Genomic DNA, 22,155 nt, shown 5'->3' with positions numbered 1-22,155 from the left:
AAAATAAAAAAATGGGAAATTTTTTTTGTGGTCAAAAGATTGGTACAATACAGCGATGTTCTATTGAAAAATTTCAACAAACTAATTTTCGTGATTGGGATAAAGAAAAATATTTGGGTATTCACACAATTGGGATACGATTTGCACCAAATTTTGGCTAATATCCAATCGTGTGACACTGCCTTTAAACTTGTATTTATACGGATGTTGGTAAAGAACGAACTTTAAAAAACTAACCAAAATTTACAAACAACAAATATAATATTTTATAACTTGTGAAAGTTTAGTGCGGCTATAATTTTTTCGACTACTGTACAATGTACAAAAAAAGTGCGGTTTTTCCGGCGGGATAACCAAACCTTGTACATTTTAAGACTTTTACCAAAATATTTCTGAAAAATAATAAGATTTACGTGAGCTGGACTGGTTTGAAAATACCTCTAAAATGGAGTTTTTTTTTTAATAAAAATTGTTTCTTAAAGGATTTTTTGGAAAAAATCCTCCCAGAGGAAAAAACAGTTTAAGCTTAAAAAATCTACATAAAAATATTAAAAAATTGTATCAACGGAATCATAATAATAAGAATTTGATGCTGTTTTTTAACTTTATTCAAAGGTTTGGGTAAGAAAAACTTGAATAACTGCTCCAACATTTTACCGATATAGACTTATGAGGTATCAGTGGAAAGGTATTTTGTCACCTTTTTTATTTCTTTGCAAAACAAACTTAATCACGTCCCAAAGTTTTCTTTATCAAATACCAACACATCTTAACTCAACATGGAATGACACGCGTTTATCTTACCTTCCTCTTTCATACTTTGAATGAGCTGATTCGCAAAGAAATTCAAAGGGTGAGAAAATACCTTACCAATGATACCTCATAAGTTTAAATTGGTGGGGTTTGGCTGTGTTATTCAAGTTTTTCTTAAACCAGTCTTAGATAAAAGTTCAAAAACAGCATCGAAAATCTCATTAGATATTATGATTCCGTAGAAATTTTTTTTTAAATATTTTTATACAAATGTTTTAAGCTTAAACTGTTTAGTAATCTGAGGGAATTTTTTTCAAAAAATATTAAAAAAAAACTGTTTTTTTTAATAAAAAACTCAAATTTTGGAGGTATTTTCAAATCGGTCCAGCTCACGTAAATCTTATTATTTTTCAGAAACATTTTGGTACAAGTCTTAAAATATAATAGATTTCATAATTCCAGTGGAAGAATAGTACCGATTGTTTCTTGTATGGGGAATGATGCAGTCTACTGTACATAAGTTGACTATGATTACTGGGCCGAGCTATCATAGTAGCACAATGCCACTAAGTGCATTTTAAAATTTTCAGGCAAAAGCCTCATGCGATTATCGATTATATTTTTTGTTGTTTGTGTGAAATATTTTATTTTTATCAGTATTTTTCTTTTAATCAAAATGTGTTGAAATAAAAGTGATAATAAAAAAAATATTTTGCCAGAAATCACCCCTCCCCCCCAAAAAAAAATCCTGGCTACGGCCCTGCTCCTGCATATAGTTTAGAAATGAAGTTTTTTAAAACTCTTGCGTTTGATATCCGTATTGTAATCACTCATTAAAGTTATTAAATAATTAAACAGTTGGCAGCCCTCATCCACAAATTTTCAAAGTGAAACTTTCTTAAACCTATTTTTTTTTACACCTTCGTGTACACATTTTTAGACTACAACCAACCCATATTGTGATACGTATTCCAGTTACCTAACTCCCATGTTCATGTTCAATTGAATTTTTTAAACAGATGGCAACCCTCCCACATGTTGCTTAGAAATAAATCCTTTTCAACACCATTTCGATTGATACCCATATTGAAGTAGTTAATTTAACTAAATTGAATTAATATTTTAATATTTACCGCATAGCAACCTAACATAATTTAAACCTTCTCCCAATTCTCAAAATCTCAAAATTTCGTCAAAATCGGTCCAGAGGTTTTTGAGTAAATGAGTTACACCACTTTTGCAACTTTACTTTATATAAATACGTATAATATTTACTCACTTCTCATTGAAAATCTTTAAAGCTATAAATAATGTTGTATGGGCGGTCAAGGTGGGCGTGGCCCGATGGTCCACAATTTGGTCATATTCTTATAAATGCCATGGCGATTGACTTCGCCAAATTTCAACTTCGAAGCTGAATTAGTTCATTTATGCCAGACAAATTGAATTAGGCCAAGTGTGTACTGGTGAAAGGAGTAAAACTTAAATGCAAAATTTAATAAAAATTAAAATTTAAATTAAATGTCAATTAAATTGCAATTAAATAATTTCGTGAAATCGGCTGTAAGTGTACCAATTCTATTAAGAAAAATGTGGGACGTAAATAATATTCGTCTTGAAACGTCCCGAGAGACGAAAAAAAATAAAAAGCCAATATAATTATTATGAGAAGACGTAAATCATATTCGTCTTGAAATAAACGTCCCGAGAGACGAACAAAATAAAAAGTCCATATAATTATTATAAGAAGAAGTAAATAATCTTCGTCTTGAAATAACCGTCCCGAGAGACGAAAAAAATAAAAAAGCCCATNTACCAAAATATTTCTGAAAAATAATAAGATTTACGTGAGCTGGACTGGTTTGAAAATACCTCTAAAATGGAGTTTTTTTTTTAATAAAAATTGTTTCTTAAAGGATTTTTTGGAAAAAATCCTCCCAGAGNAAAAAAATAAAAAGCCCATATAATTATTATAAGAAGAAGTAAATAATATTTGTCTTGAAATAAACATCCCGAGAGACGAAAAAAATAAAAAAGTCCGNTTGGAAAAAATCCTCCCAGAGGAAAAAACAGTTTAAGCTTAAAAAATCTACATAAAAATATTAAAAAATTGTATCAACGGAATCATAATAATAAGAATTTGATGCTGTTTTTTAACTTTATTCAAAGGTTTGGGTAAGAAAAACTTGAATAACTGCTCCAACATTTTACCGATATAGACTTATGAGGTATCAGTGGAAAGGTATTTTGTCACCTTTTTTATTTCTTTGCAAAACAAACTTANCTTGAAATAAACGTCCCGAGAGACGAAAAAAAAATAAAAAGCCCATATAAATATTATGAGAAGACGTAAATAATATTCGTCTTGAAATAAACGTTCCGAGAGACGAAAAAAAAATNACATGGAATGACACGCGTTTATCTTACCTTCCTCTTTCATACTTTGAATGAGCTGATTCGCAAAGAAATTCAAAGGGTGAGAAAATACCTTACCAATGATACCTCATAAGTTTAAATTGGTGGGGTTTGGCTGTGTTATTCAAGTTTTTCTTAAACCAGTCTTAGATAAAAGTTCAAAAACAGCATCGAAAATCTCATTAGATATTATGATTCCGTAGAAATTTTTTTTTAAATATTTTTATACAAATGNTATTCGTCTTGAAATAATCGTCCCGCGAGACGAAAAAAGATATTTCTCGTAAATAATTATTATACAAGGATGAAAAAAATTTTCCTTAAAACGAGGCGACGTTTTTGATCCTGAATATTAGGATAATAATTATTTTCGGTCTCTGTTTTCAAATAAGCGTACGTCAGATGCCGATTTCAGTTTGCTTATTACATTATGCCTGTGATAAAATAGCTCCTAAGGCAAAGTCTGATGCAGTTGTAAGTATAAATGGCTTATCAAAGTCTGGATATTGTAATATCGGTGGGTTAATTAACTTTTGTTTTAAATTATTAAATTCTTTCTCGATTCTTCACAAAAAATAAAAGGTTTTCTTCTTTTAACAGTGAGTTTAATCATTTGACTATCAGAGAAAAGTCTGGTATGAAACGTCTGTAATAAATAAAAAATGCTATAAATCATCTGGTTTCATATGGATTTGTTGGTCTTGGATAATTCCATACTACGTCAAATTTAGTTGGGTCAGTTTTGATACCTTTGTCCGTTATTAAATGTCCTAAATAAATGACTTCTGATTTAAGGAATTGACATTATTTGCTTGCATTTAATTTGTAATGTTGCTGGTAAGTTATTGGCTGTTCACCCGGCGGTCCTTACCACTTCACTGACGAATCTCCCTTACTTTAACAAAGACGTGGCCGCCTTATGTAAGTAGGAATTTAGAATATACATTTGGTATCAGACATACTTCCGAGCCGCTTTACAAAGTAAGTTACGTACAATGTAGAGCAGTCGATTGGAGTAGTTCGGCGCCTGGAAATAACTTCGGCGCCACGTTATTTTGCAACTGACAATGTAATGCGTCGTCGTCGGTATTCATTTTGTGCTTTACTTTCATGACTAGTACATGATGGTCATGATGACAATTTTGGTACTTAAAACTGAAAGAAAGGCTTGCTTCGTAAGGTGCTTACCTTTTTTCCCAGTGGGATCACCATTTAGTGCAATTGTTAACATTCTTTGAAAACTGTTGGATGAAATCTTTAGTCCAAATGGCAGACGTTTGAATTGATAGTGTCCGTCTTGTGTAGAAAATGCTGTTGGTGGTCTTGCATCGTTTTGTAAACGTATTTGGTGAAAAGACTTAGTCATATCTAAGTTTGTGAAGTATTTAGCTCTTCCTAAAATCTCTAATACATCCTCTAATCTTTTAAATGGAAATTTGTCATTTACTACTTTGTCATTTAATTTTCTATAGTAGACTACTAAACGCCATTTCTTGTTGTCGTTTTCACTTTTCTTAGGTACTAGAAGTAATGAAGAATTGTATGGACTGACAGAAGGTGCAAAGATGTCATTAGTTGTCTTTATTTACAAATTATCCAGTAACTTGCTAGCAACTCTCCAGCAACTTTACTTCTAAAAATTCGCTCTCATAGAAAAAATTTACAAAAAAGTACGCGAACGCTATTCCAGTAATAATTTGCAAGTTTCATGAACAGCTGATAAATTGGTTGTTTATTCGCAGCAATTTCCTAATAAAACAATATATTTTATATTTAAATATGTTTATTTTGTGAATTTCCATAATAAAAACCCACAAACTGTTGAATGTAAACCAAATCAATCATTCGGTTGCTTAACGTTCACACACGGTATAAGTATATCTATTTGACAAGTAGTAAACACACATATGTATATACATTATATTAGGTTCATTCCTTATCTTTTTGGACTAAAATCTGAAAAGTGTCAAAATGCCAGAGCGTAAGCAAAATGCGCTCACTAAAAGAGAATAACAGGTAAAGTAAAGGAACGCAAAAAACCAAATTTTTAGTCCAAAGAATGGCAACAACAAAGCTAACGTCAAATAAGAATGGAAATGTATGTACAAAACACATTCACACAAGCACAAGCACAATAAACACTTACTATATCAATTGTTTATTGCCTCCTTCCAATTTCAATTAACTTTTTTTACTTTTTAGATTATTCTCACTTTTTGCGTATTTTTTAATTTCCGTTAATTTAAATTTAGTTGAGTTTGACACTTTTCAGGATTTTGCCAGAAAAAATTCTTCTGACTAAATCTGACTACTTCGGACTGATGAGAGTCACTCTCACTGGGTGTTGCTCTAAATCTGACTACTTCGGACTTTTTCTGACTCTTTCTGGGAGATAAGGAACGCTCCTATTGTTTCTTATACTTATGTACTGGTTCGCAAAAGAAAAGTCACAATCGTAATCGAACCCTGCTCTCTCTCAATCTTAACTCTGTAATAATCGCACGTGTAATAAAGGCTAATAAAAAGCTGGTAATTTCGCATTATAGCTATCTGCGTTTCTTTTATAATCGATCGCAGGCGAGTGAATATCATCAGGTTCCAGATATTCTACTGATCTTTTTCTACAGGTTATTAGGCCCAGTGGAGTTGTGAAATTCCAAGAAATTTAATTCGCAACAAGGTTTATTCATAAAAAAAAATGGCGGACGNTCTGTAATAATCGCACGTGTAATAAAGGCTAATAAAAAGCTGGTAATTTCGCATTATAGCTATCTGCGTTTCTTTTATAATCGATCGCAGGCGAGTGAATATCATCAGGTTCCAGATATTCTACTGATCTTTTTCTACAGGTTATTAGGCCCAGTGGAGTTGTGAAATTCCAAGAAATTTAATTCGCAACAAGGTTTATTCATAAAAAAAAATGGCGGACGCAGTTAAACATAAATTCGAAAAGTTGAACGATATCAATTATGCTAATTGGAAATTCAGAATGGAGTTGCTGCTGCGAAAGCAAAATTTATGGAAAAGGGTGATTATGGAGGGAAGACCGGAGCCAAAGTTGAATGGTATCCATGAAGTAACAAATCAGAGTGCCATCGATAAATGGGATGAGCTTGATGATGAAGCAAGGGGTACAATTGGCCTGGCTATTGAAGACGATCAACTTATCCACATTCGCTCGCGTTAAAACAGTACCATGAGAAGAATACATTGGCAAACAAGGTGTATTTAGTTCGGTCGATTTGCGCGTTGAAGTTGGAAGAAGGCGGTGATGCAAAAGCACATATTAACAAAATGCAGGATTTGTTTACGAGACTGAACGATCTAGGTGAGCAACAACTATCGACATTATGGAGCAAAATATTTTTACTTAGCAGCTTACCGCAAAGCTATGATACATTAGTCTCGTGCACGTAGGTGCACGTGATGAAAGTGAGGTTACATTCGATGTAGCGAAACAAGCAGTAATTGCGGCATGTCAAAGCAATAGGTGCCTCAAATGATTCAGTTTTAAAGACCGTTGCAAAAGTAAGCGTTTGTTTCTTCTGCAAGAAACCTAACCATCAAAAGAAAAACTGCCCCAAATACAAGGAATGGTTGGCTAAGAAAAACAACAAAGGTGTACATGCAGCAGATAAAAAGGACCGCAGGACAGATAAAGTTAATGCGGTGACGGAGAATAACTTTTTATTTAAAATTAGTAACACACATGAAGAGGGTTACAGCATGGGTTCGGGCGCTACTAAGCATGCAGTAAAAGACAAAAGTTTTTTCACTACAATCGATGAATCGTATAAGGGAACAGTTCAATTGGCAAATGGTGAATTGGCGCAGGTTGTTGGAATCGGTACTGGATATTTGACATTTTTGGACGAAAAGGGATGCATTCATAAAGAAAAAGAACCAATGTTTTGTATGCACCTAAATTAGTCGGGAATGTGATTTCGGTACGGCAATTAACCAAAAATGGATTCAAAGTGGAATTTGATGATCGAATTTGCCAAATTAAGTATAATGATATAGTCAAAGGGCTGTGTTGCTGATATAGTCAAAGGGCTGTATGTATTGCGTCAAACGGAGAAGGTATGTGCGTTGCAAGCACACACCGATAAATGCATACATGAACTGCATCGTAAAATGGGGNAGGGCTGTATGTATTGCGTCAAACGGAGAAGGTATGTGCGTTGCAAGCACACAACGATAAATGCATACATGAACTACATCGTAAAATGGGACATCGTGATCCAGCGGCGATCCGAAAAATGGCGTTGGATGGTTCGGTTAAGGGACTGGAAATTGTTGAGTGTGGAGTCAAACAGGTGTGCGAAGTTTGCGTGAAGGGCAAAATGACTCGTTTACCATTTCCGCAGAAATCGAAAAATGAGTCATCAGCGGTACTAGACTTAGTACATTCTGACGTATGCGGACCAATGCGCCCAGCGACTCCCAGCGGAAAACGTTATTTAGTTACATTCATTGATGACTACTCCAGTTTTACTGTCGTTGTGTTGTTGGCACATAAATCGGAAGTTGAAAACGCTATGAAACAGTTTATTGCATTATGTAAAAACAAATTTGGGCGAGCTCCAAAGATAATGCGGTCGGATCGTGGTGGTGAATACACATCTAAGAATTACATTACATTTTTAAAGTCAAAAGGGATTCAAATCCAGCTAACAGCTGCATATTATCCACAGCAAAATGGAAAGGCTGAACGTAAGAATCGCACGTTAATTGAAATGACGCGTTGCATGCTCATCGATGCGGAATTAAGCTACAGCTTTTGGGGCGAGGCCGTCGCAACAGCTAATTTCATCCAGAACCGTGTGATTACCGGACCTATGAACGTGACGCCATACGAACGTTGGAACGGATTTAAACCAGGTATAGACAGTTTTCACATATTTGGTTATAAATGTTTTGTTCATATACCACCAGCAAAAAGAGGAAAGTTAGATAACGTAGCGGTAGAAATAATTTTCTTAGGATAGGACGAAAACTTAAAAGCTTATCGTTGCTACAATGCTACAACAAATAAGGTAGTGATTAGTCGAGATGTCAAATTCACTACTGATATCTCGATTAATTTGGGTGGAACACGCGATATAAATCATTCTAAAGAAAATAAAGTTGACTCGTCGGTTCCGGAGCAGAACATTGATCATGTACACGATAGCTTTCAGGAGGAGCATAAAGCTGCAGCGTACCCTGTTGAGAAACATGTTATCGATAGCGCTCAGGAGGAGACTAAATTTACAGTGCGTCCTATTGAAGAAGTTCAATCAGCACAACGTGCTTCCGGAAGAGCAAATAAAGGCGTTCGAGCAAAGCGCTTGATCGAAGAGATAAACATGATTGCAGATATATGTGAACCAAAGAATTATGATGAGGCAATTCAAAGCGACGAAAAGGTAGAATGGCTCACAGCGATGCAAGAAGAAATTGAAGCACACAAACACAACGGTACGTGGGAAGTTGTAGATTTGCCACCAGGTAGAACAGCAATTGGCAGCAAATGGGTGTACAAGATAAAGAGAGGTGCAGATGGACGAGTGGAGCGATTTAAAGCCAGATTAGTGGCACAGGGTTTTTCGCAAAAGTACGGTGAAGATTATGATGAGGTGTATGTTTGTTCATAATTTTGACGCGAAGACAGCGTTTCTCAACGGAAAACTAAAGGTAACAATTTACATGAAGCAACCGCCAGGATATGATGGTGACAGTTTAAAAGTTTGTTTTTTGAAGAAGAGCATCTACCGATTAAAACAGGCAGCAAGATCTTGGAATACTGCACTGCATAAGGTACTCGTCGAGGCAGATTTTCAACAAAGTTATAACGAGCCCTGCCTATATTCAAAGAAAATCGATTAAAATTTTGCTACGTGATTACATATGTCGATGATCTCATTGTGGTTTGTCCGACGATCGATCAAATGAGGAAGGTNATTTTGACGCGAAGACAGCGTTTCTCAACGGAAAACTAAAGGAAACAATTTACATGAAGCAACCGCCAGGATATGATGGTGACAGTTTAAAAGTTTGTTTTTTGAAGAAGAGCATCTACGAATTGAAACAGGCAGCAAGATCTTGGAATACTGCACTGCATAAGGTACTCGTCGAGGCAGATTTTCAACAAAGTTATAACGAGCCCTGCCTATATTCAAAGAAAATTGATTTAAAATTTTGCTACGCGATTACATATGTCGATGATCTCATTGTGGTTTGTCCGACGATCGATCAAATGAGGAAGGTTGAAAACGTGTTTAAACCATACTTTGTGATGCACGATTTGGGACCGATCAATTACTACTTGGGGATGGAAGTTTCTAAGGACGATCTTGGTAATTTTGAACTGCATCAATCGACATACATCACAAAAATTGCGGCGGATTTCGGAATGACGGATGCAAAACCAATAAGAACTCCAATGGAAGTCAATTACGGAAAAACAGATTCTACAGACACATCGTTAATTGGTCGATTGTTATATGTATCGGTTCACACAAGACCCGATATTTCGGCCAGCGTCAGTACTTTGGCACAAAAAGTATCACAACCAACCAACGATGATTGGAACCAAGTCAAGCGTGTTGTCAAGTACTTAAAATCAACGTATCAATTGAAATTGAAGTTGAGCAATGTACAGTCTAAAAATCTTTCGTTGTTTGGCTATGCAGATGCAACATGGGCTGATGACAAAGATGACAGGAAGTGAAACAGTGGTCGCATAATCTATTTCAATGGCGGTACAATCAGTTGGGCATGCAATAAACAAAACATGGTAGCTGCGTCGTCGTGTTAAGCGGAGTTTATTTCCTTATCGGAAGCAGCGAAGGAAGTAAAGTGGATACGTCAATTATTGGAAGAAATGAACGAGAATATTGACGGACCAACCACTATTTTCGAAGACAATCAGGGATATATATTGATCTTGTGCGAGATCAGAAATTTTCGTATAAAACCAAACACATGGATACAAAATACCAAATGATTCGAGATTATGTAAATCAAGAAATCATTGAATGCGAATACTGCCCCACCCGTGAAATGATCGCTGATTTATTAACAAAACCACTGTCTGCCTGTAAGCATGATTATTGTAGAGAAAAATGTAATTTAGTGTGAACGAGGAGTGTTGAATGTAAACCAAATCAATCATTCGGTTGCTTAACGTTCACACACGGTATAAGTGTATCTATTTGACAAGTAGTAAACACACATATGTATATACATTGAATTGTTTCTTATACTTATGTACTGGTTCGCAAAAGAAAAGTCACAATTGTAATCGAACCCTGCTCTCTCTCAATCTTAACTATGTTATGATCGCACGTGTAATAAAGGCTAATAAAAAGCTGGTAATTTCACAATATAGCTATCTGCGTTTCTTTTATAATCGATCGCAGGCGAGTGAATATCATCAGGTTCCAGATATTCTACTGATCTTTTTCTACACAAACAGTTTCCTTATTAGTTTAAATTTCATCCAGCAACATGCGATCAGCTATTTTTCGTACTGGCAAATTCTTACATGTAAAAATTTATCCAGTAAAATCCAGTAAAAACTTGCAACTTCAACTGTAATTTTTCGCTCTCTCAATTTCCCCTACTTTGCAAAACGCCAAAACATGAAAAGTCGTAAAAACTTTTAGTGGAAATGAGTAAACAAACGCAACTATTATCAATCATTCCCTGTACTTGTGTTTGTATTTCTTCTCGTTGCGTTGTCGGTTAAATTCAGTTTTTGTTTGTAGAAGTTATTTATTGAAAGTTTTTCTCCTTCCAAATGGAAAATTGTTCGATATTTTCGGAACATTTCTTTTAATTCTCTTTCCGTATCTTTATCTAGGTTTTTCAGTTTTAATTATTTCGTTAAAGCGTTCACTGTTATATGTATTTGATTATGTGAGTTTAATATATTATAATTTGCTAATTTTGCTGTTAAAGGTTTTATTTCGTTAATATTGACTGTTAACGTTGATTAGTATGGCAACCCAAAATATGCTCCTAAAAACTTATTTTAAACGCTTAAAATATGCCAATAAATTCTAAATATATGCTCCACAAAATGCTTTTAAAATCATTATAAGCCATAAGATATGCTTTCAAATTTCGTTTATGTACGTTATGTGTATGTAAAAATGCTTTTAACTTTATTTGCAGCACCTAAAATGTTCGAAATTTCATAAAAGTGTATATATGTACATAAAGTGTTCTAAATTTCATAAAAGTGTAAATACATAAATATTTATGTTTAATAATTCATACTTATTCAATTTTTTTAAAACATGTGTAAGAAAGTACATGGAATCTAATTCACAAATTGTTTCACATAGGAATTCATATTGTGTATGTTTGTAGATACATATGTACTCGGCAGCGGAAAGTACTAGTCAGGAGTTCGGGAGTCGAATACCGCTAACTCGCAAACCTACCACCCATGCTTTCTGCTGTCGCATTTAACATGGAGTTGACCTAGGAGGTGACAATTCGACTCCCGCTGCGTAACTTTGCCCTAGTACTTTTAGTAGTAACACGTAGCCTGTAACCGAACCACGTTTTGTATTTCGCTGCGTAACCTGGTACTAGTAATAATAAAGACTTCCATAACAAAACATATTTACTTGCGTTTGATGAAATCCTTGTTAATTGCTTGCCAAACGAAATTATAATGGCGAGCCATGGCGGGTCAGTGGCGGGACAACTCATCTATCAAGAGCGAAACATATAAATTGTGTTATCCTTCTCCCACATAAAAAAAACGTTGGCCCCTATTATGGCCCTATTATGAGTTTCATTCGATCTTCGACTGTGGTCGAAAGTGCTGATCGAACGAATTTTCATTTGGTATTATGACGCTCATTTGATGAAGAATAGAGCTATTTTGAATTTCGCTCGCTGACAAGCTTTGTTTACAAATCGAGCAAACTAAATAGGGTGCTTATACATATTTATGTAAATTTGTGCAAATTAAAATGAAATAAAAAAGAAAGCGAGTTTATAAAAACGTGGTAAAAATGAGTACAACGGAGTTCTGGTTCAACGGTTCGTCAGAGGATAACAGCTTAGTAAACTGGCCAGGAGTAGAAAATGTTTAAGGGAGTTTAAGTGTAGTCTTTCGAATATATTTTGACATAAAATATAATAAAGAAATTTGTCTATAGGTTTATTAAAAACTTCAGACTGTCTAAAGAGGCGCTTGTGAGCCAAATCTATTTAAAATAATTGGCCCGTAGTTATAGTCAAAATAAAGTCGACTCTAAAGTTAAAAGCACCTTTTTGACATAACTTTCAATGGGATATCTGTCAAAAAAACCTGCTTTTAACTCTAGAGTCGACTTTATTTTGACTATAACTACGGGTCATTTAAAACTATCAACAGCTCTACGATTTTGTTCTCAAAGATCGTGCTGGGTATTGGCATTTTCCAAGGCATATTAAATAAGGTAGAAGTGACAACTAGCTCCAACTCGCTTGTAGCTAGTTATAATGTCAAATAAAATTGTAGTTTAAAAAACTAAAACCTCGCTATTATAATTTCCATTCGTACTGTCATCAGGTATGTAAATTGAGAATAGAAATCGCTGCATCTTTTAGGCGCATCAATATTACATAGTTACATCCCGAGCTAATAAAAGGGAGGTAAAAACTGTAAACAAACAAATTAACCTTTTAAGGTGCGAGTGCTATGTTTACTACAAATTAGCATCATGATGAAATTATACCAGGTGTAGCAATAAGAACGAAATGAAAGATTTGACACTATCTTTTTTGAAAATTTGCCTTTAAAAATTTGTATACGATAGTCGAATGTCAGGAAAATAAAGCCAGAAAACTGTTTTATTACTTCAACAGCATAAATATATACATACGTACGTATATGTACTAATTTTAAGAATTACTTCAATATTACCTTCAAAGAGTTTTAATTGCATTCGCATCATATATGCACATACAGTATATTTTGCTTTGCTGTCTTTATCTTTAAGTGCACATTTAAGATACTACCCCAAAATGCGCATCAGCGGCATTATTTTGAATATTTATTAGGAAACTGCTCTCGATAGATGTATTCAACATACCTTCACATCAGCAATACCTGCTTAAAAATTGTGCAACTATTATCAATTATCAAAGAAAGTACTACGTTTACCTGCACTGGCTCTACACTTACCCTAATTTTACAAGCTTTTATTTATTTTGCTCATCTCACAGAACAACGAAAACGGATATCATTTTATGTAGTTATATAGATAATTAGATAACATTCGGAAAAATTTCGCTTGCAGTTAGGGTTGCCAGAATTGAAACGGAGAAAGAAGTACATTTATATTTTCGATAGAAAAAAAGCAGTACATGACATAAAAAAGGAGTACAATTTTTTGTTTTAATTTTTTGTGCAATTTATTGTTACAAATTACCATCAATTAGGTACAAACAATCAAAGATATCTTAGAAATCTTTTTCAAAGCCACAATAAATGTGAAAAATAAATAACTATATGGGTTGGCTTTCCAATAGGGACGATTGTTAAACAGATGGTGATCGAAGGGGGAGTGGACGTCGTACCTTTTCCGACCTTTTTGGAGAGGGCATGAACCGCCATTGACAAAAATGTTACTCCCGACCACCTAGGGCCCCTACGGGACCCCTTGGAAAAATTGCCAAAAGTCACAATTTTCATTTGCGTCCACAGTATTTTTGCGTAGAATTCGGTTCTCAATGACCGCCCTTATAGGAAAGTTTCCCCAACTAAAAAACTAAAAACTACAAAAGAATTCCAGACTCTTCCTGAATGTATGACCATTTTTTTAAATTTAAGCCTTATAATTAATTCAATATTTTTCTGATTTTTATACCCGAGCGCCCTGCCCCTAAGGCTATGCTCACACCTTTTCGCTATCACACTTAACTTTGCTTACTAAGTAGTGTTTGCCACAATATGAAGTACAGCGCGCAAAATAAAAACAGTCGCACAGGTTTTTTGAAAAATAAAAGGGTTCTTTATAGATTTTGTGCTTTTTTTTTTGTTAACTTTGTAAATACTTTACTTTAATTTTATTAATTGGTTTTAAAATTTTAATCCTGATTTGCATTTGCCAGCTTTGGGAGATAAGCACATGCTGCACGAACCTCTTTTTCAGGTGTACTTTTTCTTAGATTTTGTATAAACAAAATAAAACCTGTATAGGGTTGGTCGAATGAATTCCCTCCTAGTCACCAGTTTCCAGTCTTTTCGATTGATGAGTATGAGGCCTTATGTTGGCCAAAAGACGGAGTATAAAGGACCCAAATGGGGGAAATTAGCCTATGGTTACAGAAGATATGTAATAAAGTAACCGACGAAGACTTGCGCTTATCTCCCAAAGTGTTTACCGCCGGTAAACCCAAATGAAGGTTAAAATTTAAAAACAAATTAATAAAACTGAAGTAAAATCTGTGGATAATTTACAATAAACTACTTTTTCGAAACTACTTTATAGAAAGGCCCCTTTTATTTAAAAAAAAAAAAAAACTGTGCAACAGATATTTGGGCAATTCACAAGGTGTTGTGAAGTTATATTTTCCTAACAAAAGTTGTGTTAAAACACGACGGTTGTGAACACCTGTTACGATTATTTATTATATCTCAGCACTTAACCTCACATAACACCGAATAAACATAGGTTGCAGAGTTGTATCGTCATGTGTTATTTTTCTTCACAAAACAATAACAACATTTTTACAACTGTCATGAAATATCATGACTTCACGACAAACACGACAAATACGACACCTTGTGAATTGCCCAATTGTATATGATAAAATATTACTAGCTGGAAAAGGGAGTACAAAAGAAGTACAAAGCAAATAAAGGAGTACATTTCCAGATATTTTTTTTTGGGAGTACAAGGGAGTACATTGCAATAAAAAGGAGTACGTTTACTTCCAAAAGCAGTACATCTGGCAACCCTACTTGCAGTAGTTTCTACGTGGTAAGTGCTCCTCCATTATTTGGCTTCATAGAGATTCGAATACCTTCCTCATTGAAGTAGTAAAGAAAATTCGCTTAAGTGCTTATTTCGGTTAAGTGCACAAGTTTTTCGTGCAAAGAAGGATGGGCAGCTAAGCAAAATATACTGTATACATATGGACAGAAACGTATACCTCATAAAAGAAAGCACGTAATTAAATGAAGGATATATTTTTGAAACTGTTTTAAAGATTTTTTTTGGTTTTTATCCAATGCTTTTGTGCGTTTAGTTTCTTATTGAAATATTTAACCTAAAAAAACATCTGGGACTTATAAAAAAAATAATTTAATGTTTTTTTCTACATACTTATGTATGTATATCAGTGTAAATCTAGGTCCTTACGTGGTTATGTGAGCATAATTTTGTAAGAAACTACTTGTTTCTTGCAGACTTATTCAGTTTGCGTCTGCGCATCAACAGATGATATCGTCATTTCTGAGTTTTCGTTTGCTTCGGGCATTTCAGGCACAGGAACCTCCAAGGGCATCGGAACTGCACCTGGGTATAAACGTATGCGCTTAAAAATATTTGCCTGAAATTGGCAAGTAATAAAATCACTCGCGTTGAAGTGATTTTCAGAGACACGGGAAGAATCTTCCAATTGAACACCGCAGCTGTTCTCCCAACGAAATCTTCTTACTTCGCAACTAAGCGCCTTAAAGCATCGCACCAGTTTAACGTCTTGGCTCTTGCCACACATAGCGCAACGCTCGTAGTTCCTGCTCCTTTTCCTTTTTGTATATGTATATATAAATGGATGTGGTCGATAAACAAAAAAAAGGATCCCGCAATTCAAAACTATGTCACCGAACGCAATTCAATTTTTAATGAAAAATGGAAAATTCCAACGTGAAAAGGGTTAAAAGTTATTCATCATTTGACATTATTGTCGGTGTTCAAAAGAGAGAAATGTCAAAATAACTTCTACCTTATTTAATATGCCTTGGGTATTTGCTTTCATAAATGAAACCAGCCTTTCGAGCTGGTGTTTAGTATTCACGACGTTAGAGCTGCATGGCATTGATAAAGTTTTTTTAAATTAGTGTCTAGCCGCCAAAAAGTAAGAAAACAAATGCAAAATAATACATTTTTCACACCATCGATAGCGACATTCTGTTCAACAGAAAATTCGATACTCAACGAAAATTTCGACACGGTTGCATAGCTAATTATACGAATTTCACTTTCGATCTTCGATAATCAGTGAAGATGTAAAATCGAATACAACTCATAATAAGGGCCGAACTTTCTGATACTACTTTTTGTCTATTTCCGCGGTGAACCCAGAAAATTTCACATTCAATTGTGTAACAAGATATTTGTTATAAGCATGGCGTCGATAACGATTTGTAACTAGGGGTAAGTGTTAGCTAGACATGGTACAAATGGCTCTACAGCACAATATAACCAGTAATAAGCCTTGAGTGAATTTGGCGACTGCCTTCCTCGGGGATGAATATACCAGAGATGAAATTACGATTTGCAGGTTTTGCAGGATTAAGTCCAAAGTCGTTCCCGTACGCCAAAAATTCTGTATCTGGGAACACTATCGTGAGAGAGGGAGTTTCAAGATTTAGTCCGGAGTTTTTCTTCTGACAAATTCGTGAAAAGTGTCAAACGATAGGCAGAGTTGCATTTGTGTACAAAAACAGAACGCGGTGAAAGCAAATAACCTTATATTTGTTAAAAAGTGGAAGGAAACAACGAAATATTCGAATATATATGTAATTATTATTAATTGTATAGATTTTAATGAGTAGAGGGATTCATAAAACGTCGCAAGGTTGTTGCAAATGTCGCATTTGATGAAAAATTTGCTACTTTGCGACACAGCTGATTACTTTTGTATGGAAACTCTCCTGCGACAAAATTGCGACATTGCCATCATATTTTAGCTGGCAATCATTGCAAACTCACAGTCGCGAGTTATTGGACCTCATGCATAAAAAGTGAGCTTAAACTCCGACTCGATTTTCAGTACAAATTCTTGAGCTTGAGCTCACCTTTTCAGTGCAAAAATTGAGTCTCAGTTAAGGCTGCTTCGAAATATAATTGTAAAAACTTTCATTTTCACATTTGCAAACCGGAGTTGCGATAGGTCGTCCATACAACTTTATTCTTTATTTCAAAGTCAAGAAACAAACGTTCTTACTGACTACTTATAACTAANGTATTTATTTGAAGTAAGAGTTTAGTTGTGACGAAAAACTCAATTTAGAAACTGAGAGATCAAGTTCAACGGAATTAGAGATCTCGTTTAGTTCGCGAAGGGCACGAGCAATAGGGGCATTGTACGCATAGTTCGTTCGGAATCTGCGTAAATAAAATGGATGGTTATTACGTAAGTGTCGAGCCGGAACAGAAAAGTTAATACTTTGCAACAGTTCGGAGCAGTCGGTCTCCCCATTAATAACACTAAACATGAATGACAATATCGCTCTTCTACTTTCAAGCGGCTTAAGATTAATTAGTCGCAACCGGGACTCATATGCAGGGGTGGGACTAGAAAATTGAAGTGAAGAAAGAGCAAACTTTAGAAAAACTTTTTGCACACGTTCAATTCTATCAATGGAGGATTGGTAATAAGGCCTCCAAATGAACGCAGCATATTCTAGTCTAGAACGAACGAAAGCAGTAAATAATAATTTGAAGGTATAAGGATCAGAAAAGTTTGAGCTGTTTCTTCTTATGAAACCTAAGACGGAGTACGATTTGGAGATAATAAAGTTGATATGATTTGTAAACGTAAACCGCGAATCGAAAACAACGCCTAGATCTTTGTTTCCTCAACATGTTGGAGAACAATATCAGAAATGCAATAACAAGTAGGCAACGCATTAACTAATTTAAAGAAGGTGATCTTAAAGCATTTTTTGATATTTAAAGATAGGTGAGAAATACGGCACCACTTGGTTAAATTATTGAAATCGGCTTGAAGTCTATGCGAGTCAGCCGGGTTGGTTATGACAGAAAATATTTTTAGGTCGTCGGCATATAAAAGAAATTTAGCGAAGGAGAAACAACTACTAATATCGTTGATGAACAAGACAAAGAGCAGGGGGCCCAAGACACTTCCCTGTGGAACTCCAGAGGATGCAGTGAAGGGCCTAGAGGAGACACCATCCACAGTAACTACACAACGTCTATTGTTTAAATATGATCAGAACCAATCAAGGAACACGGAATGAAAACCTAGAGATGCAAGCTTACCTAATAAGATTTTATGCGATACTTATCGAACGCTTTTGAGAAGTCAGTATAGATACAGTCTACTTGGTTCCCAGAAGAAAACGCCGAAATACAGTTTTCACTAAATAGGGCGAGATTAGAGACTGTGGATCTACCAGTAACAAAGCCATGCTGCTGTGGAGAGATTATACTCATCGTAGCAAAATACATATTTTCCTTTATGATGCTTTCAAAAAGTTTAGAAACAGTCGAGAGTTTAGAAATCGGCTTGTAATTAGAAACATCGTCCTTTTTGCCACTTTTGTTAATTGGAGTAACATCCGTCAGTTTCCAGTCGTCAATAAAGACCCCAGATGCTAACGATTTATTAAAGATTATTTTGAGAGGCAAAGCAAGCGCAGGACATTTTATAAGAAGGATAGTGGAGATACCATCTATATCCATCTTAGTAGACGGTTTAAGATCTTTAATACCATCCTCAACGTCTTCTAACGACAGACTCAAAAGGCCGAAGTTCAGAGGTGAGTTATCTTTCAAGGAATAGTAGGAATTGGAGTCAAGATCATCACAAACGAAGTTTGAATTAAAAAATTCCGCAAAGAGATTAGCAACTTCTGAAGGAGTACTGGCGGACCTATCTTCCCAGAAAACCGAAGATGGAACTCCAGAAGCAGACTTCCTAGACTTAATGAACTGCCAAAAATACTTAGGACTAGATTTGATGTTGCTTTCAACGCCCAAAATGTAATTTTTATATAGAAATTTATTCAAGCAGTTGAATTTTTTCGAACATTGCAGATATAATGTATAAGCATGGAGATTATTATACCGTTTAAACCTCTTATAAAGCTTATTTCGCTGATTCTTGAGCTTTTTTAAATCTCGTGTATACCAAGGAAGCTTGTACGGCCTTTTCCGAATTAGGGGAATACTTTGTTCGGAACATTGCCATTTCGCCAAAAATACCACTTTACAACGTTTTATGAATCGTACTAGTTATTTAGTGATCTTTGGCCAAATCAGTGTTGTACTAATGCCAAGTAAAGAAACCAAATGACGTTTTTTGCTGGAAAAAGTGCTTTTTGCGTTCCCGTACACTTCTGCATCTGTTGATCTCCTGTTCCTCTCACTTGAGAGAGTAAAATTGTAGTTTGACAGTTCCAGAGGTTTTAGTCCGAAGAATACTGGAACAAACTAATTAACACAACACAAAACAGTTTTAAAAAGTAAAGTGTAAAACGAAATTCATTGAATAATTCCACATAAAATAGTACACTTTAATGACTTATTTTATAAACGATTTAGGGCCTGTGCCAATTGATAGAAAAGTACTCCGGATTGTAGATTTCTGACAGCTATGAGGTGACAAATTTCATACCTACCTGACGGTTTTGAAGTATTTTTGGTTATTGCTAAGACGTCTAATAAATGCATGGCTTTCAGTCTTAGAAGAATTGCTGCACTTTAATTGTCCAACTTCTTTTGCACCAGAGCAACTATCAAAAATTTCCAGCAGTAAAAAATTACGAATTGGCACTGCAGATCCTGTGCCAATCAGTAACTTTTTTCTCCGTAGTGAGATGTGGTGGAAAAATTGGCTATGGTGTACAAAAAAATTGAATTTTGCTGTGCCAAATGCAAAGTAAAATTTTGACAGTTGAAAAACCAAACAAACAACGCTCGTGCGTCATTTTCATGTTCACTCTTATTCACCACGAGAAATGTCAAAATTTTACTTTAATCCGTCAAAACTTCCTCTGTCACTTGTCATAGGCCCTAATTGACACAGACCCAAAATGACGGCCTTTGCCAACTAACAGAAAAGAGAACATTTTGAAAGGTTAAACAAAAATTTTGAGATAACTCATTGTGAATACGAACACCATAATTTTTACCTAGCTCGTGGGACTACGCAAAAATTTTACAGCTTCTAAATATGTAATGGACCGTTTTTGCTTACGCGTAAAAGCACATTTAGCGCATTTAGCTCTAAATGCTACTCTAAATGTACATTTATCAATACAAAATTCGTCACCCAAATGCAACTAAATGCAACTCCATTTTTGCATTAAGAATCTAAATGCTAAAAGCAACCCTGTGATTTTACAAAATTTCCACGATTCGAACATGGTTTAATGAGAAAAAGTGGCAGCATTGCTTTTTCGAGTATACGGTGGCTAGCTACGTTTCAGTGATCGCCGATCGAGATTTCATTTATTATTTTACATTATTTGGATAAAGAAAAGTTAAGCAAATTAACATCGATGTGATGCTGATAGAAATCTGGATCAATTTGTGATCGACTCTGTTTGTTTTGTTTCCTAATTAAGTGAGGAAATTTTAAGTGATAGCGCCGACAAATGAATATATACACAAACAAATGTTCGGTTATGGTTATAACAATCCAAGTTTTTGTATTAAATTTTTGGTTTAAAATTTGTTTTTTCTTTTCAGTAGGGGTTTTTCCACATTATCTTCTGCGTGAGAATTAATCGTAATATATACGGATCTGAATAAGCGACTGGAACACGGCTGTATGTCAAAAGCATACGATTTCGAACTTGCGTAAATGTACATTTGCTAAATGCGATAGCATGAACGCTCTTCGAAAAAATATGTTCGAAAGTGCCAAATGTTGCATTTTAAATGCAGCAAAAACGCTGCATAAGCGTACGTTCGTTGTCAGTTATAGAATATAACAAATTTTTTTGGGAATATTTTTTTATTCTATTTATTGAAAGGGCACTGTAACACGGTCAGTATTTATTGACGTGATCCACGTATCGCGATATTTATTGACGATGTAGCATGCAGTATTGATGGATCGTGATCCATATCGCAAAATTTCTAAAAATTTTGAAATTTGGATCGCGTATCGCAATATTGTCAATAAATATTGAGCGTGTAGCACTTTCAAAACGCGATCCATACATTTCGTCAGTACATCTTGTACTCTCATAATGTGAACATCGAAAACGTATTCGCTATGCTTTCGTTCTCGTTGCTTAAAACCTTTCAAAACAAATTGTAACATTTTTAATTAGCAAGGGAAGTTTTAAAATAATTGTGGAATGCATTATCTGCAAATTATTCATACAAAATAAAAATATTTTCTTGCATCATAATACGCGTTCAGCACAAAAATTATGCAAATACTGACGCGATGAATATTGAGCATGTAGCATTCGTGCGCGATCCATCAATCCTTCAATATGGATCGCGATCCAAATATCGTGATAACTACTGACCGTGTAACAGGGCCCAAAGGCAACCACGCGCAAAAGCTTATGCTAATTATATTGATAACAGAACCTGGCAGCTCGCACGTTGCCTAAATTCTCAGTAACATCAAATCCACAAATGAATACATTGCTTGTATTTCCATCAATTTCGCCATGTATAAATTTTAGCAACACACAAAAATAAAGCTTTAACACGAGAGTTTGTTTGGGGTTTCAACACTATTTATAATCATGAGCATGAAATGGTATTATAACTTTGGTCCGATGTTTGTAAGTACCAGATTAAGAAGAGATAGATCCATTAAAACGTATACTTAAATGATCAGAACATCGAGCTGATTCAATTTAGCCATGTCCGTCTTTCCGTCTGTCTGTCTGTCCGTCTGTTTGTATGCAATCTAGTCTCTCAGTGAGATATCTGGATGAAATTTGGTAGGTGGGTGTGTTTTTATAATGTATTAATAATTTTTCGGAACCGGAAGAATCGGACCACTATAACATATAGCTCCCATACAACTGATTGTTCAGATATGAGATTTTTC

Source organism: Rhagoletis zephyria, unplaced genomic scaffold (assembly GCF_001687245.7).
Source record: "Rhagoletis zephyria isolate East Lansing unplaced genomic scaffold, Rhagoletis_zephyria_1.1 Rzeph_scaffold_00164, whole genome shotgun sequence".
Taxonomy (NCBI): Eukaryota; Metazoa; Arthropoda; class Insecta; order Diptera; family Tephritidae; genus Rhagoletis; species Rhagoletis zephyria.
This window is presented reverse-complemented; position numbering follows the sequence as displayed.